Source organism: Bicyclus anynana, chromosome 3 (genome assembly GCF_947172395.1).
Source record: "Bicyclus anynana chromosome 3, ilBicAnyn1.1, whole genome shotgun sequence".
Taxonomy (NCBI): domain Eukaryota; kingdom Metazoa; phylum Arthropoda; class Insecta; order Lepidoptera; family Nymphalidae; genus Bicyclus; species Bicyclus anynana.
In genome coordinates this window covers 1,609,528-1,629,223 of record NC_069085.1, presented here as the reverse complement: position 1 = coordinate 1,629,223, position 19,696 = coordinate 1,609,528, and positions in this window count along the sequence as shown.

The following is a 19,696-nucleotide window of genomic DNA, read 5'->3' as shown; positions in this document are numbered from 1 at the left end:
AATTACCCACCTATGGTACTTGGAGGGTTAACTATCAATTAGTGGCATGCTGAAGTAAATCACTTGTACGTAAAACATCGCGACAGCCTTTACTTGTAAACCGAAGGAAAAAAAGAGATTATTAATCACAATTCAGTATAAGTACTTTACCCAGATTATGGTTTCACTACAAAAGATCAACGAGCAAAATACAAAATACAACAAAAATAATAAATCGACGTAGGTAAAGTATGTCTTACTTCGGAAAGCCATAAGTGTTTTCCTTTTTTTAAGAATTTTTAAATGTTGTGCCAGTGACTTCTCTAAACACCATAAACTTCCGCCTTAGAATTTCAACTGAAGGTTACTTGAAATAATGAAAAGCTCAGTACTTCGTAACCCAACGCAGGATTCGAACTCAGGACCTCGTAAAACGACTTAACCTTAACCACTGGACCAACGAGGCACCTATAGTCTGCATAATTTTTTATCATTCATCATCATTAACAATCCATATTCGGCTCGCTGTTGAGCACTAGACTCCTCTTAGAATGAGAGAGGTTAAGCTATAGGGCTCACTTCGCTGACCTGGGTTGGCAGACTTCACACACATAGACAATCAAGAAAATACTCAGGTATGGAGGTTTCCTCACTATATTTTTCCTTCACCATTTCAGATATTATATTCCTTAAAATACACCTTAGGTTCCTAACTGAAAAGTTAACTCAGATGAATTCGAACCTACGCCCTCCGAATCGAAGACAGACGTCATATCCACTGGGCTATCTCTATTCTAACATTACGTATTAGCATTTCTAGTAAATAACAACTTAAACATCCATAGACACAACTATAAGAAGCATTACGGATAACCATTTCTAGTAAAAAGCGACTTTAACATCCATGACAAACTATAAGAAAGTTTCGCATTGGCTTTCTTATCTAGCCCATAGATTATAAAGAATCGAACGAAAAATGTCAGATATAAAACCAAATAGGTAAGACCCCGAATTGAACCTGCACCCTCGCGTTCGCCCTCCATTGTTGTCAACGCCAGACCGTCTAGTTTAAATAAAAACTTATTATCTATCGCCCACCACGACTATTGTATTGTACACGTATTGACCGAGGGATGTTTTCATGTTTAGGTAATTTCTGTATTACTGTTATCTATATTTCTTTGAGCCTAGTGGATATGAGCTCTGCCTCCGATTCCGGAGGGTGTGGGTTCGAATCCGACCCGGGGCATACACCTCCAACTTTATAGTTGTGTGCATTTTAAGAAATTAAATATCACGTGTCTCAAACGGTGAAGGAAAACATCGTGAGGAAACCTGTATACCAGGGAATTATCTTAATTCTCTGCGTGTGTGAAGTCTGCCAATCCGCATTGGGCCAGCGTGGTGGACTATTGGCCTAACCCCTCTCATTCTGAAAGGAGATTCGAGCTCAGCAGTGAGCCGAATATGGGTTGATAATGATGATGATGATGATATTTCTTTGGCTGTAAGATACTATTGTCTTCTTTGTCCAGTGGTTAGCCTGAGCGGCTACAGAACATGATAGAAAACATCAAGGAAACCCCAATAGAACCTTGGACGTACAATTAGGTTTTCCTTACTCCCTAAATTCGTCCGGAGTTTGAAAGTCGTGATATTATTGAACATTGAACCTTTAGTCTTTAAACTCTGTGGGTAAAGAGTTTAAAGAGAGTGAGTCGCCAATCCACTTTGAAGCGGTATTATGATTCTTAGCTCCAAATCCCGTTCTAGATTTAGTTGATGTTGATTTCATCATCATCATCATCATCATATCAGCCGATGGACGTCCACTGCAGGACATAGGCCTTTTGTAGGGACTTCCAAACATCACGATACTGAGCCGCCTGCATCCAGCGAATCCCTGCGACTCGCTTGATGTCGTCAGTCCACCTGGTGGGGGGTCGGCCAACACTGCGCTTACTAGTGCGGGGTCGCCATTCCAGCACTTTGGGACCCCAACGTCCATCGGCTCTTCGAACTATGTGCCCCGCCCATTGCCACTTCAGCTTCGCAACTCGTTGAGCTATGTCGGTGACTTTGGTTCTTCTGCGGATCTCCTCATTTCTGATTCGATCACGCAGAGATACTCCTAACATAGCTCGTTCCATCGCCCGCTGTGTGACTCTAAGCCTTCTTATGAGGCCCATAGTTAGCGACCAAGTCTCGGAACCATCGTCGGGGTTGGCAGCGGAATCTCTGCCGGAGATTCTTAACACCCCTTGCCCCGCCGTTACCATAACCGCTGCCAGAGCCAGGAATAGCGGGGCTGCCGGGGACTAGGGGCTGTGTTTTGTTTTTGCCGTCCATACAAAGTTTTGCCCAGTACTGACCACGCTGGGCATGCGGGTTGGTCAGCGCAGTGCTAGATTACTCGCGCCGGTGTCGCTGCTGCCCGACACCGGCCTGAGGCATTTCGTAATCTAGCCTGTGGGAATGGATATACCGCCATTCGTCGGTCGCCAGAGCTTCGTCGGTCCATCTGCAGGGTGCACCACGAGCAGGTGAGGTTGGCAGTTGGGGAGACTGACTGGTACTAGCCTCCCCCTTACACCCCATGATTATGATGTTGATTTAGTGAATAGTTTTTATACTGTATCTTAGAGTACCTAAGTATAATATTTGACCTACGTAGAACATTTACAAAATGCTTTATCCTGGGGCATGTCATTTTCATCGATCAATGATTGACAGACGGACAAAGGGGCACTCTTTATGACTCTCCTGCGACGCGCTTTCTTATCAAAATCAAGATTAGTATAAATCCAAAGAACAACGTCGTAAGTGACATTATGTTTAACATCGACAAGGTTCTAAAGTCAATCATTTTAGTAATTTTATAGAACCTTGTTGCATTTGGGTGTTAGAACATCGGGCTTTGTTCGCTTGAACGGAATGCGACAAGTAAATGATAGTCATTATTGCTTGACGAGTATCACTTTAATGACGCTTGAGTCTTAATCTGATAACGTTGCTTGTCTTGTTTTGTACGGGACAATGCACAATGGGTGTTATTTTGTTGTGCTCGGGACGTATAGCAATTTATTAGTGATTTGTTTTATTGATTGTTTGGAAGACCATTTAGGTGACCGACGGTACAAAAAACATCTGCATTTTTTTATTCTTTGACAATTCAGCTCTTGACTGCGATCACATCCGATGTTATGTGATGATGCAGTTAAAGATGGAAGTCGGCTTACTTGACGCATACATTTATATTACCAGTACTTTCGAGATTTCACGCGATATCGTACCGGAACGCTAAATCGCTTGGCGGTACGTCTTTGCCGGTTGGGTGGTAACTAGCCACGGACTAATGCCTACCAGACCTAAGCCAACTAAGAAATTATAAAATCCTAAACTGACCCGAACTGAGAATCGAACCCATGGACCTCTCTATCGAGAACCACTACCAACAGCGCCAGAGTTCATTTTGTCAAATACTGTATCTTGTCTGCAATCTCTGTGTGAGTGATAGTGACAAATAATACCTAAAGTAGCTAAGAAATTTTAAATGGTCCTACACCCCAAAATAAAGTTACATAAGGTAACAATTTTTTTTAAATCCCTGGTAGAGAATTATTTATTTATTCATGATTTATCAGCATCATCATCATCATTATCAACCCATATTCGGCTCACCGCTGAGCTCGAGTCTCCTCTCAGAATGAGAGGGGTTAGGACAATAATCCATCACGCTGGCCCAATGCAGATTGGCATAATTCACACACGCAGAGAATTAAGAAAATTCTCTGGTATGCAGGTTTCCTCGCGATGATTTTCCTTCACTTTTTGGAGACACGTGATATTTAATTTCTTAAAATGCACACAACTGAACAGTTGGAGGTGCATGCCCCGGACCGTCGAACCCACACACTCCGGAATCGGAGGCAGAGGTTATATTCACTGGGATATCACGGTTCCACGACATCTTTTCGTCCGAAATTCCTCAGTGCCTGATGACAAAAGTCTTCGAACAGTGCGTGTTGCCAGTGATGGATTCGATGGACCTTATAAGAAGGCGCAGATTCACACAGCGAGCGATGGAACGAACTATGTTAGGAGTATCTCTGCGTGATCGAATCAGAAATAAAGAGATCCGTAGAAGAACCAAAGTCACCGACATAGCTCAACGAGTTGCGAAGCTGAAGTGGCAATGGGCGGGGCACATGGTTCGAAGAGCCGATGGACGTTGGGGTCTCAAAGTGCTGGAATGGCGACCAGGTGGACTGAAGACATCAAGCGAGTCGCAGGGATTCGCTGGATGCAGGTGGCTCAGTATCGTGATGTTTGGAAGTCCCTACAAAAGGCCTATGTCCTGCAGTGGACGTCCACTGGCTGATGTGATGATGATGATGATGATATCACGACTCTCAAAAATAAAATAGTGACGGTTAGTTTAAATAAGTTCACAAGACGAAACTGTGTGTGTCTAAAGAACTGCGTATTATTAATGGTGTTGTTAGCAAAGGCACAGTTTTTCATTTAAAGTAAGTCACCGGACATAGACTGATCGACTGTTTCTTTGTGCACTTTGAACACTGTGAAGAAACGTAGAATCAGCTATTGTACAATATTAGCGCTGGCCAGTCAAGCTACCAATACGTCAATGGTTTTTCGTTAAATATTAATATATTATAATGTCTTTTGTCCGTTTTTCTTGTGCATGAAGTCAGCCGATTTGCATAATATTGGAAAAAATCTAGTGTAAATTGTGGAACAACAGTTGGAAGTTGCACAACTTCTATTTAAACAATTTTTCTTTTGGTAATAATGATAATAATTTATAAGCATTTCTTTTGGTAATAATAATAGCAATTAATTATTACTCTACGAATTCATTTCAAAGTCTCGTGATAACTAGGTTACTGCTTTGATAAATCTACGTAGGTAGACGGTGTCCCAACAAAACAAATGACGACTTAGGTAGTACGTTTTATTAACGAAGTACCTCATGAAAAACAGGCCGAATTCGGCTCACGGGTTTCCTCTCAGAGTGAGAAGGGTTAGGCTAATAGTCCACCACGCTGGGCCCATTCGCATTGGCAGACTTCACACACGCAGAGAATTAAGAAAATTCTCAGGTATGCAAGTTTTCTTATCTTGTTTTTCTTTGAAGCAAAGTGTATTTAATTTCTTTAAATGCACGTACTTGTAAAATTTGAATCAAAGGCAGAGGCAATCCATTTGGCTATCATGGCTTAAAACTGAGGGACTTTCCAGGAGAAAAAATCAATGTTTTCATAGACAGACCGAAGACTCGACATAGGACCTTAGAAGAAGTTGTCGCGCTGGCTCTACCACCGGACCATCAAGGTAGAAGGAAGTATGGCTATAAATAAATGCTTGTTGTAAATCCGCGCGATGTAATCTCACTCAGTAGTAGTGATGTATTCACAGCGCAGTGCTGAGACAATCAATCTTAGACCCTTTTTGCATGCGGGCCTCTTCACATATGCTGGCAGCAGATAATACAACAAACGACTGCCTAAATCATAATCATGTAATGTGATCTAGATTTTTAGGAATATATTTAAGAAGTTTTCTTACTCAATTTCATTCGATTATCAAAAGTTGATGTATTTTAATTGAAATTTCAAGAAAATTTGTATATATGAGTTTGTGTATTTGTTTGCGAAGATCAACCTTAAACTTTAAGAGACTGTCGTTGACTTATTTCGACATACCAGCAGGCTAATTCACTAACTTTGACGAATGTTATTTGACATAATATATACGAAATTGAGATTCTATGTAACAATTATGTCATTATTATGGTTATACGATATGATATCCACGAAGTGTACAATATTTCGTGGATAACGTACAGTTGATAGATAACATTTCTCAGTTGATTTGATTTTGAAATGAGAAATGTAGAAAAATAAAGGCAAAATTAGTGAATAGGCCTCGTTTAAAATAGTCTTAAAATAAGTAGAGATACTGTTTAACAATAAAGTGCGTCTGATTTTACACTTTATACGAAGTAAGTTTTTTTGTAGGTATACCTAAATCACGTTACAAAAATGGCATTACTACGCGAAAAAGAAAACATGTGACATGATACTTTTGGTAACGTTTCATTTAGCTTTCCTTTTTTTACGTAATGCATGCTACCTACACGTGAAAATCGAAAAGACTTAACCCATAAATAATAATTTGGCGAAACAGACGCATCGGTGACTAAAAACTCGCTTCCAGCTGATGTGCAAAGTCCAGCACTAGGGTTAAACTGGCGAGTCACGCGTCCAGTCCCGAGGGATAGCAGTTTAATGCGCACTGACCCTCAACCCTCAGTCCTCAGTCCTCCATCACGGGCATAAACTGTTTGCAAACACGTCATGAATGGAACTATTTGATTACTTTAAGTTATTTTTAATTTCTTCCTAAGCCTCCCATTCTGAGAGGAGACGCGTGCTCAATAGTGATCTGAGAAGACTAACATATTTCTTCAACCGCGAGAAAATCAGCGTAAACTTTTATAATACGTAAACATTTTTAGGTAAATGGGTAGATGTAGTACTAAGGTATTCTTGAAAGATTGTAGGCTATCGCAGAATTCTTTGTATTGTTTTGTTAAATCTCGTACAGATTAGAACTCTCAGGTGACTTGGCTTTTACCAAGACTTCCGACTATAATCATCATTCGTCATAATACCTATGACAACCGATTAACCCAAAGCTTTAAGTTTCATACTAAACCTTCCTCATTTTATCACTATCTATTGATGAAAATCAATGAAAATCTCGTGAAAATCCTTTTTGTAGTTTTGAGTTTAATTTTTTTATAAAATACATTATTTATTTGACAAAATTTATGAAACAAAATAGTGGGAAAGTTTTTCCTAATATTTAGAAATAAAAAGGTATCAATATCCAAAACGGATGCGGCTACTTGAAAAACCATTAAAAGCCTAAGAATTATACCAATCTTTCTTTCATGCAGCCGATTATAAACTCTATTTCATCGTCATACAACTGCATTTTGCATGAGAATGGTTGATAATTCGTACGCAATGATCGAGTACGAGACCACTTGAAGACCGGAAAGTTCCGTCAGTTTTCACGCGCGAATGACTCGGAATGAATGGATCTAATGTGGAAGGTATATCTTTTTAAATAATATCACAATATAATACAATTTAATAATCTGAATGGGTATCACTAACAAAGAGCATAACAGAATAACACTGGAACAACGAGGTACTCGACAATTTTGAAAATGGAATCTGGAGTGGGCATGTGAGGACGTGCTATAACAGTTATTGTAACGTATATTGTTCTGTTTTTTATGTTCATAACTGATTTACGTGTAAGTATTTAAAAAAAAAAACAATAAATACATTATTATAAATGAATACAAAATATAAATAAATTAACATTTAAAACTTCTGGATACCATTGCAGCAAGGAAAAGGAATATGCGTGCCCAAGATTCCAGAATCTTGGGCACGCATATCTAAATCTAAATCTAATCTAAATTTATGGCAAAAGCAATAAGCATCCTTCTTGGTGTACTATGTACCTACTATAAGTACCTATGCAATAAAAACGGAAAAAATAAACCTTGGCTGATTTTGTTTTGATGATGAGCTTTTTACAGATCAAGCCGCGTTTGGAACAGCCGTAACTTTAATTTTAAGTTTTCGACTAATTATTTATTATCACCATTATCTAATAAACCTGACGTTTTGAAAGTGCTTGTAAACTAAGTTTAATTGAAATAAATGAACTTTGCCTTAGAATAAAATATAAAATCAGCTCTGCAAATCTTTGTAGCTCCGTGTAAATAATCATACAAGGATCCAATTGTTTCTTTGTTAACTGCGACAATATGTGACCTACTTGGAGGATTCAGCCCCCTCTCCGCCATAGTAGTACCTAATGTCGTATAATATTGTCCTCATTTATATTAGAGGTAACAAAGTAAATATATTGTTTTCTAATACCTATTTTTATAGTACAGAGTCCCTGGGGCAGGAACAAAATATTTGTATTTGTTATCGGATTCACCGAAGTCTGGAAGATGCGTTGTAAAGCAAATTCCCTATAGGTACCACCGTGGGTACTAAAATTAAAAAGTCAACAAATTCAATACCTATCCCTACATTATTTTAATAAAATCATCATCTACACAGTAAAATATATTATGTAGTATCTAATTTCTAAGATCTACACTGTAAAAACAAAACCCTGTAAGCGCCCATTTAAAATAATAATATTATTTTACCGATTTTAATCGGATTAAATTCCCTTCGCATTTTGTCCTTATAAAAATCGCAGCTAATCAACTATTAAGCCTTCCACCAGTTCAGCAGCGTACGCGAATACGTATAGATTGGAGAGCTCGTTATATTCAGTGGCACTCGGGGACCCTTGGCGACAAGCCACACGGAACAATTTGCTCACCCCGTCGTTAGCGACGCTTAACGATCGATTTGGGATTTTATTTTTTTTATATACCTATTGATTATTTAGGACGTCTATAAAAGTGATTGAAGAGAGGCTTTGTAAGAACGACATAAAGATTGCTCATTTTATGTAGGTAATATTTTTTGTTAAAAGATAGGCTTTTTGTCTTACACAATGGGAATGACCCATACCTAGGTGTCTTCAGAACATATTAGGACGCTAAATTGCGTAGATATAGTGTCAACTGTACACGGTAAAAATGTACTAAAGTGCTGTGTATATGATGTTAATAAGTTTTAAAATACTAGCGAATGGCGCTCCGAATATACTCCGCGTGGAATTATATTTTTAGCATTTCTCCCGGATACGATGAATTTTCCGGAAATAATCATTGCACCCTAAACTTCAACCATGTCAGTTCAGTAGTAGTGGCATGAAGGAGAACACACTCAAACATAAATTTTCGTCTTCATAATATTTGTTTGAAATTAGATTAATATAACCAAAACTGGCAGTCAAACCCAGCAACATGCATGCAAGAATGTACCAGAGGTCTACAAAATCAGCCACATAATAAAAATAATAATTTAACAAACGCGTATCTACAGTGTCACTAAATCACTGCAAACCGAATTTGACAAATAAACAAGAGCATTTACATGTAAACGGAGGGTTCCGCACCATAATGGGTATGCAAATTAATTTGTCCTCAAACAGAGGGTGGCCTGAATGGCCGTGCGCGAAAGTTGCAATAAAATTAACGATTATGCTATTGAACGCTTCCTTTTGAATTAATATTGCAAATTAAAATGATATGAGTTGGTACTTACGCGTTTAAAGTGAGGGCCACCGCACACTTAAAAGATTATTAAAAAGTTAAATTTTATGTATCGAGTAATTAACAACGAGAATATCGAAAACGAAACCTGTAAAATAACATTACTATAATTTATAATACATGTTTACCAAAATGTTATAGAGGCGGTTTTTACAGTAATAAAATTGAAATTGTTACACCTATTAAGTATTTTTATATTCATTTAATTAGTTTTTTGATTATTAATTTTTCTACGCAGGACAAAGATAATAAAGCATTTTGAAAGATTTTGAAGGTGAATTTTCTATTCCTGAAATCTTAGATAAAGGAATGCTAATATTAATAAATTCTGTACATTTGTGATTAATTTCTCAGGAAATACATTCAAAATGTATGTATATTGTATACGTTATAAAAATAATAATAGAACAAAGAAATAATCCCCAAAGGTAATAAACGATATTTGACCAAACAATCAGTAATGAAAGCCATTGTAACCGATATGGTGAATTCACAAAGAATCACTCGAGGAGCTTACAAAAAAGAATTATAATATTCTAATACACGCACATTTCTCGCACACAAGCGATATAATACCGCCACTCGAAACACATTTACTTCACGAGTGTTGAAAAGAAAAACAAAATTAATGATTGCGAGTAATTCGCAATAAAAATGCCGCATGCGAGCAAATATGAGACGAAGGGGGGACAATTATAACAAATTAATAACGCACACTACCCCTAAACTCGAGTGGAGATTTCGCATTCAATGGTATTCTCGCCTTTGTTGCTTATTAATGCGACAATCGATCGACAATAACACCTCATACTTCACATACAAAACACACTTTTGTATATTTCCCCGAGTGTCACTTACATCGTTTTTATTTTGCGCCATATATTAAGGGTCATCTGATTTAAACAAAACGATGTGTACTTTAATCGGCGCGTCGCAAAGTTCAAAATGGCGTATCATGTGAAATAACTTGAATATTAAAAGTCTTGGTAATTATTCAGGAATCCATCCATCATTAATCACAGGGGGGTGGATGCAGGAAAGCGCTGTAAAAATGATTGTTGAAAAGATAAATTACAAGACATGGCGGGTGACGTTTATTCGCGTATCCAAACCACGTGTGGTTTTATGACAACGGGAACAGTTATATTGTGAGCCGATTGTTACATGAATTTATTGCGCAGTATAATCCCGTCATTAGGGAACGTGCTTTTTGAATAATTATTGTATGAATAATCAACGATTGTAGATTTGTATGACTTTTATTAAATACAATAAACTGCAATGATAGTGGGTCTCTTTATGTCAAAGCTCCGGGAGAATACTGCCATGTTTATTTCTATTTCTGCCACTCTAATTCTTGCTGATGAAATTACGTGTAAATTACCATCTAAGCGTTAGAGTGCCCTTTAATCAATATTAGTTGTTTAGTTTCGGAGTATCGGAGTGTTAAGAGGGTTCCAAACGCGCCTTGCTCCGAGAAGAGTCCACAACAAATTCAACAACAAACAAGTAAACAATTATTAATTTCTGTTTAAATCTGTAATAAAATTCCTGTTTAATTTTTTTATGTGTTGATTAACAACAAGCTGCTAACCTACCTGTAAGCTATTACACTAACTTTGACGTATGTAGTTGACATATGCGAAGTTGAGACTCTAATGTAACAAATAATATCATCTGGTGCCTACTGACTTTTCGTGTATATATTACAATTTACAGTAAGTAGATGACATTTATCAGTAGATTTAATGTTTATTTTAATTGATATTAATTTAGAGACCAAATAATTATTTTTAAAGACCAAATTAGTGAATAGGCCAGCTTAAGTGTGATCTCATGTAACTCGTATAAAATTGTTTTTTTAATTTTTTCATTGCAATCTCTATATTAAATATATATGATACATTACACCTTTAGTGTTTGTTGTTAGCGTAAAATCGTCTATATCTATCCAATCCAACAATAAACAATGTGACAGAATTAACGCAACCCAAAATTAAACATGAACACGTAATTCAGTAAAGTTTACCAACTAATATGGTCAGAGGCTTTCATCCCAAAGCACCGCCACAATGAATAAATGGACATTGAGACCCAAAACATTAACCCGGTGTAGCTGTCACGGCGAAACAATTAAAACACTATTGTAAGGCTCATTTTCCACTAAAGATGTGCTACAGCTAAGCCAGTGAGCGAAGTCAAAGCTATGCAAGGACTGTGTGACTTTTCCACTTATGTTAAATGCCTTGCACATTCCTAACTCATATAAATATACTTACTAGAGTATTTTACCGAAAGCTTAGTTTACAATGAAAATTGTGTGAACATCTCTAAGTAAAGTATTTTTTTCATTTACGCCAAAAGGCGTTAATTTTTTTTAAATTTTAACATGTCATAAACGCCGATTTTCTACTTTTTAAAACGCATTTATGTGCAAAGTACTTATATAAAATACAACTTAAACTAATACTAGGTAGGTATAATAAAAGCTTTAAAGTTGTTCTAGATCTTCTGTCACCAATACCCATGGAAAAATGGTCAAAAACATAAAAATATTGACACAATTCTAATTCTAATTCATTCTAATCTACCTTAATAGTTATAAAATGATAGAAGAGTTGATTTTAACACAAGTAAATTTAATCTAAGCGATATTTTTTAAGAAAATATATTAACGCATAGCTCTTTCGCTACGTATGGCACGCGGCCTTTAAACCTATGTAGCTGTCAACCCAAAACAATAGAAGCACTACATTGATAGAAACTAAAACACAAAATGTTCGCCAACAAATTAATGTATTTCACAGTTTATCCAGAGGTCAGTAACCAAAAAAGTTTTACAGTTACCCAAAAAACAACCTTATTGCATAATTCTTAAAGTTCTGTTCCATATAAGCCTACTCTCGATAACTTGTAATGAATTTCAATGAATTTTTTACTTTATATCACTAATGTTAGAGCTTATTTTATATTGTTATGTAATAGCTTTAATGGATGTGTTGTGAGAACTTTTTGTCATAATAATTATTCGCAGAGTAATTTTTATCGTGTCGAAGATTGGCCGGAGATAATTAACTCAACACGTTCCTAAATTTTAGATTTCTTTCTTCTAAAAATATATTTTTATGTTTTTCGGCAATATTGTTTATATTGGAAAAAACTATCTATAAAGACTACTTTAAAGACGCTTAACATAGTTAATAGGTACCTACTCAATTTGTCTTGGAATTTAAATAAATGGGTATTTATAAAGTGGAATGAATTGCAATGCACATATGGTTCTCACTGTCTATAAAAGAGAATAAAGGTTCATTTCACTATTTAAGTTGCCGAACTCACAGAGGTCTAGGGTATGACTCCCGCCATTGGACTATTGACACTCCTCACAAATACATTCCTTAACATAAGATTTTAACCTATTTAGAGGAACAGGAGAATTCGAAAATAAAAGAACATATATAAATTTAATAACATTTATATAAAAAAAAAATATATTATGGTATAGGTACTTGTTATGACCTAGATACTTGGTACATTGCTGAATGAAAAACTAGTAAAATTATATTGTAACGAAGTTTGTTCAGAAAAAGACACAGAGAAGAGAAAACATTTTAAAGAATAAAGCTCACAATACATTTCATAAATAAGACCTAGGTAGGTTTTTACACAAACTATAAGCAAATTTAAGGTCTATTATCAAGCGTTTAGGTTTAATTTACATTGTGTAAGTAATCAATAGTAATATTTTGTGTAGTTTCTGTCATAATAATTATTCATAGTATAATTTTTATTGCGTTGCCGAAGATAATGCGATTAGCAACACTTTGAAAGCGATTGTTCGGCTTTTGTTGTTATAAATGCAGAGCCATTACATTTTATATTTTATTGTTGGAATTAATAATGGACCTATTGTATATTATGTTTAATTTCATTAGGATTAATATTTAATAACGTAATAATTTACATTGAATTGTCAAACATTAAATTTTACGGATTTTTATTTTTTTTATTTATTATTTGGAAACGATGTCAAATTCCGCCTGTTTACCTAAAAAAAATTATTATAGCATTTTTAATGGTTTTTATCTCCGTTCTTACCGATAAATACGTAGGTACCACCAATTATTCTTACGAAATACATGGCACTTTTTTACTACATTTTGTTTTGGATAAAACAAAAAACAAAGAGTAAGTCCCTGGCACTGAAAATAACATTTACATACTGTATGGAAATGTTCAGTATACCTGTGGTAAAACCGCAGAGAATATTCCTTATATGAGACAAGTTTAGACACGCCGATACGAAAAAACGCCAATTATACTATATAACTTGTTTACCAAGTTTTTTAACTCTTTTATTTCTTTTATCATGGTCGTAAAAAAGTATTGTATGCCACTGCACGTAATTAGCGATTGTAGCACTCATGCTACATTAGCATAAATATGTATCTATTTTAGCTATTAAAAACGATCTACCTGTAAATATGTAGTGAATACCTACTACATATTAACAATTACAATATTTGGAACTCCTTCCACATTACTAAAACGAGTAGGTGTAATAAGTACAATACACCTACACCTTACATTTTATATGCCAATTAATGATAAATATGAAGAAATTCCCGAATAGAAAAATATTGCTTCTCAATAATAAAAAAACAGCAAGAAAGTCTCCGTATATTTATTTATTCCACATACGACACATTTTTACTCATACTTATTAAGGCGACGTCAGCCGAATAAACTTGGACATGAATCTTCTCAAATCTAGGTGTCTGATTATATCTATCAGGCGACTAATTTATTTTCAGTCGTTCGGTATTTAAGCTAGTGGATAATTTAGGTAAAGTGAAGGTAAATGCATTTTATCATATACAGATTATCTTAATTAAGTAACAGATTATCAAAAAGTAACACTAATGGGAATCCACTGGCTCCCAAGATACAGTTACAGCTAGTTTGGGAGCCAGGGATCTACTCTTTTATTGTATTAGAAATTTGTTACTGTGTGATTAATAAATAATTTTTATTTATTTTATTTATTTATTTACGAAGATGTAGACACTGTTTATACCTACTTTCACTTTCACCTTATGATAGTAAATATCTTCACTTCATTATTATTATTGTATAGGGCCAGATAGAAGAGAAGAGGGCTTAAGATGTTAATGTTTTTCTACCCCCATTTGGTAATCTACTCATTAACTCAAACCATATCACAAATCTATTTAATACCACACGTGTAAACCATGTTACAATGATTTTTTTATTAGCTACAAAAAATCAGGCTTCCGCATAAGAGACAAGTCTAGTAGGGCACGCCGATACAAAATTCGAGGAGGCCCATGCCCAACGCCAATTATATTATATTATTTACCAAGTTTTGTTAATTCTTTTATTTCTTTTGTCATGGTCAAAAAGTAATGTATGCCACTGCATGTAATTAGCGATTGTAACACTCGTGCTGCAATGTTGCATTACATGACAGTGGCATAAATAACTATTCTTTGACCACTATCTCGCGATCCAAGCTCACAACGACGAACTACTAAAACGACAATGCAGTTCTTTTTCTTCTTTTCGATATAACCTACTGATGAAAAAACCTTACTGTTAACTATTTTTAGTTTACACCCAGAAATCTTCAGTCAACAACCGTCCAGTAGGTAGTATACTACTGATTAGGTTAAGATTTTTGTATTTTTTTTTTATTCTTTACAAGTAAACCCTTGACTACAATCTCACATGATGGTAAGTGACGATGCAATCAAAGATGGAAGCGGGCTGATTTGTCAGGAAGAGGATAAATCCACACCCCTTGCGGTTTCTACACGACATACCGGAATGCTAAATCGCTTGACGGAACGTCTTCGTCGGTAGGGTGGTAACTAGCCACGGCCAAAGCCTGCATCCAGCCAAACCTGGACCAATCAATAAAACCCAGGATCTCCGTCATGTAATTCCACCGCGCAAACCACTGCGCCACGGAGGCCGTCAAAATCGATTGTTTTTAGATAAATATTCATTATTTTGTTACTTATTTTTCTCCAATGTATTTCTGCGGCAACCCCTTAACATAAAGACGTGCTCACACAAAATCGATGGCATTAAATTCAAAGCACAAGTCGAATCGAAATAAGGGTTTGAATACGAGAAAATACACAATAACCGTATACCTTATTTGTGTGTGCTTATTCAATAGCTATTTTTTTCGATTCTTAGCATACGGCAGGGGGAAGTAATCCCTCGCTACAGGCTTCAGTGTTGAGGTATATTTTATTGATATACTTGTTACATTTTTCGCGTAAAAAGGATATTATAATGATTGTTACTAGACAGTGAAAGTACGTGGGTCCTCCAATAAAGTATTGCATATAGACTGTGTGATTTTTCTTGAGCTTTATGGAGAGTTCTATAGAATGATAAAATATCGGCTTCCACGAGAGGAACGAACGAACGACGCATCATTAAATCCAGAGAGTACCCCCTACAACCTTACAATCTCACAAACTTCACCTTTTTATGATCCATACTTAATTATATAAGTGTGAAAGTGTAAGTTATTTCAAGTAAGCTCAGTTTACAAGCACTTTTGACACGTCAGTTGACTATTTGTAAAGATTCTACCACCGATTCGGAAGGTTCTGCTGAGAAGAAAACAAGAAACTTAACAGTTGCTCTTTTAAAAAAATCATACAATATTATAATTTACAATTGATGACAACATTACAATTTCTTAGTATTACTTACTTCTTGTGTGCAGGTGGAAGCTGATCCAACGGCCTCCAAGCATCTTTATCATTAAGGAACTCATCAATGGTGTAGTAACCTAGACTAAGTAAATGATTTTTAACACATTGCCTAAAGCTATGCATTGGCAGGTTCATCACAGTTTTGGGGTCTTGTTATAGCAGATTTTTTTACTCTTTGGAGACGGTATGCAGAAATAACTAACTTATGCCCGTGTCTAGTAAGACGTGAGTTTAAATCTCCTCTTCGTTTGTACAAATTAATATTTTGTCTTACATATACTATACTGTTATATATATATTGACAGGCTACTGTTAGTATACCTACTTCTTTAAGCTTTTGTCTGTTAGTTTGTCCGTCTTTCACGGCAAGACGGAGCGACGAATTGACGTAATTTCTAAGTAGAGATAGTTGAAAGGATGTAGAGTGACATAGGCTACTTTTTGTGTCTTTCTAACCCTTCCCTAAAATGGGATGTGGAATTTTGTATGCAACATTCCGCAATTTTCAAGGTAGAAAGCTAAAAATTGTTATGCAGACTATTTACATCGTAGGGGCAGGGTAGGGTAAGTTAGGGTATGAATAGGGAAGAAGAGCACATAAGTCAAACCGGGTCCGCTAGTACTAGTATAGATTTGCTAAGATTCTTTGAAACTGTAGTCTACAAGTAGACAGTAAAGGAAACTTGTAGTTCATTAAGCATAAAGAGCAGTCCACAATAACCATCAACCTCTGACCCATCGTCTATCAAACAAAATAACAAAGATTGAGGCTTTCGCACACCACCCTTTGTCCATCTTTGTATAGAACCTAATTATAATAAAGTGTAATGACTAACACAGTTTTCTTTCAACAATTTTCCCTATACATAAGCCACAATGCGCACTGAAAGTAACAACTGACAATGCTTTTAATAGTCATGGATTCAACAATTTCATAATAAAACCCGTGGCCGCATAACATCAAAAGAAACGTTCTAACGCAAACGTTCTATACAACGCACGGACAAAGAGCTACCCGTTCGGTTAACTAACTATTTAGGCAACAGTTTGGGTTTAATTAATCTTGACGGCTTTATAGGAATATCATTTATCAATCTCAAAAGCATCAAACTATCAGAATGGAATCTGCTCACTTCCTTAAGTTTGTGGAAGGTCAGGCGGTGCAAGTTATGTATGGGAGATCCTTTTTTATAGGTAAAACGTATCTAAAGGCTTCCTCTTTAGCGAACGGTTGCCTCAAATTAATAATAATCTACTGTAGGTAATACATTGCTATGGTACTAAGCCCTCATTCGCACGAGTGTTTTTTTAACGGACGTTAAAGAGCGTTCAAATACAACAGTAAACCTAACTCCTCTCATTCAGAGACTCGTGCTCAACAGTGATCCGAATATGGGTTGTTAACGATAATGATGAGTAACTGAAAAAATATCTTACGTTTTAGTGACAGTGAGCTTTTCGCTAACCTAAACTTCATGACTAATTCTAATAAGGCATATAGTTAAAATATTCGATAAAGTAGTGCAATATGTTTACATAGACTGAAACTTTTTAAAAACTTTCTTCGAAATGTCTAGATAAAATCAAAGGAATTACAAGAAACTAGTGGAATTTTCATTCCAACACTAAGGGTTTCTGTGGGGCTCCATTGCAATAGGCTACCTACAGCTCGTATAATGTAGGATGGTGTGGGTGACAGTTCGTTTCACTCTTGAAAGTTTGTCGCAATTCACGATAATAGTATCTATTATGAACGTCATACAGGCGACTGTCTCCGTACCCATGCTATCTGAAAAACACTATACTTGGTTTATTCTGTAACTTATTACGTAAAGTTCCAGTGTATAAGCTTTAACTTTTTACGCAAAGTCAGAGGTTTGTGATTGGTATGACGCATGTATGACGTGATAAAGTAATTAAAGAGGCAATTAATCTTTATCAAGACAAGGCGTATACTGAAGAATATAATACTTATCAAATGAATAGGATCTAATGAAGGTACACACACTTTGTTTGTACTTCATAATCGTGCGGTCTTGAAATAATAATCAATTTATTATTAACAAAGAGTTTTTATAACGGAAGGGTTTTTGATATTGACTTTATATTTTTACGAAATCCGTGATTAGACATAAATGATAGGTACACAAATTCACCTTGACCTGCACATAGGTTGCCTAGTTATATTGCGACAAAAACAATATAAAAATATAAAATTTTTGACTGAAAATCAACTTCACTCATCTGTTATTAAAAAAAAAGTTTACGTGTTATAAGAATATACCAAACAGAACTGAAAATAGATAAGTTTTCTGCTCTCAAGACTGCGTTACCAACTGTGGGGTTGCCTAGATTTTGTATTACTTAGTCCAGTTAATAAACATACCTCCTACTACACGTATATTTGGAATGCAAATTATTATCTAAGAAAGTAGTAGGTAAGTAACGCGTGATAATATACGAACTACTTAAACTGTTGTCGTTGTCATTTGCAAATTAAAACAACAACAACAATCATAAAAGATCTCGTTCTTAACTTTATCTCGTAGAATTGACGTTCAAATATTATACCTACCTCTACAACTCTGAAATTTCAATTTCTTCTGTCCAATAATGTACCAATCAATTGGTCGTGGAGAGCCATCGGTATCCAATTATTGGTCGATGCATACGACCCAGCATTCTGTAGCCGTCCGTCTAGCTTGCTGAGTACTCAATGATACATGTAAATAAATTACATTTAGTATGCATTGTAGAAGGGTTGTATCGATTGCGAGCTTTTGTACATAGCCTGTGCTTCTAAATAAATATCATTAAATTAGTTTTGTTTTCTATCGTCACCATTTTGTCTTCATCTTTCTTGGACGACGAATCGAAGTTACGAATACAGTGAAAGGACCAAACCATTTGAGTTAGTGTTTAGTGACTAGTGATAGTGTTAAGTGCTACATAAAAGTAGGTACACATGAACAAATTTTATTGACTTGATTGAAGTGTGACAGACTTAAGCTACTGTTACACATGCTCCTTTTAAGCACGAAACCATGCTACTATTGAGCAGTTGCTACTTATTAACATGTGTATCGCAACATTGCTAATAATGAGCATGCTTATTTCGAGCTTGCTCAAGAACCAACAGTCGTGCGATTTATGAGCTTGCTACTTGCTGCGCGAGTGGAAGGTGGCGTACTTTTAGGCGTCTGAACAGATTTGCTTATTGAGTATGCTAGTCGATCAGCATTGCTATTCTGTATTCTCTTCACCTTCATCTCTCCCTGTAAAACACGATACTATAGACAGAGAGCGATAGATACCAATTAGCATGTGTAATTGGAAGGTTTGCTTTCAGCATGCTTATTCAGGAGCATACTTAAAAATAGCATGCTTATTGCTAGCAAATGTAAACTGATAATAAGTATACGGTCTACTCGTATGGAGCATATTTAATTTTTTTTTTCTTTATTCTTTACAAGTTAGCCCTTGACTACAATCTCACCTGATGGTAAGCACGTTTAATAGCACGTTTTTAGCATGCTATTTTTGAGCATGTGTAACAGTACCTTACCAGACGTCTCATTTGTGTCAACCTGATTGTACTAAATCAACATTTTTCCCTACACCCATATTTTATAATCTACGCTATGCTATTGAAATTGCGGGTATCTGTTAGTAT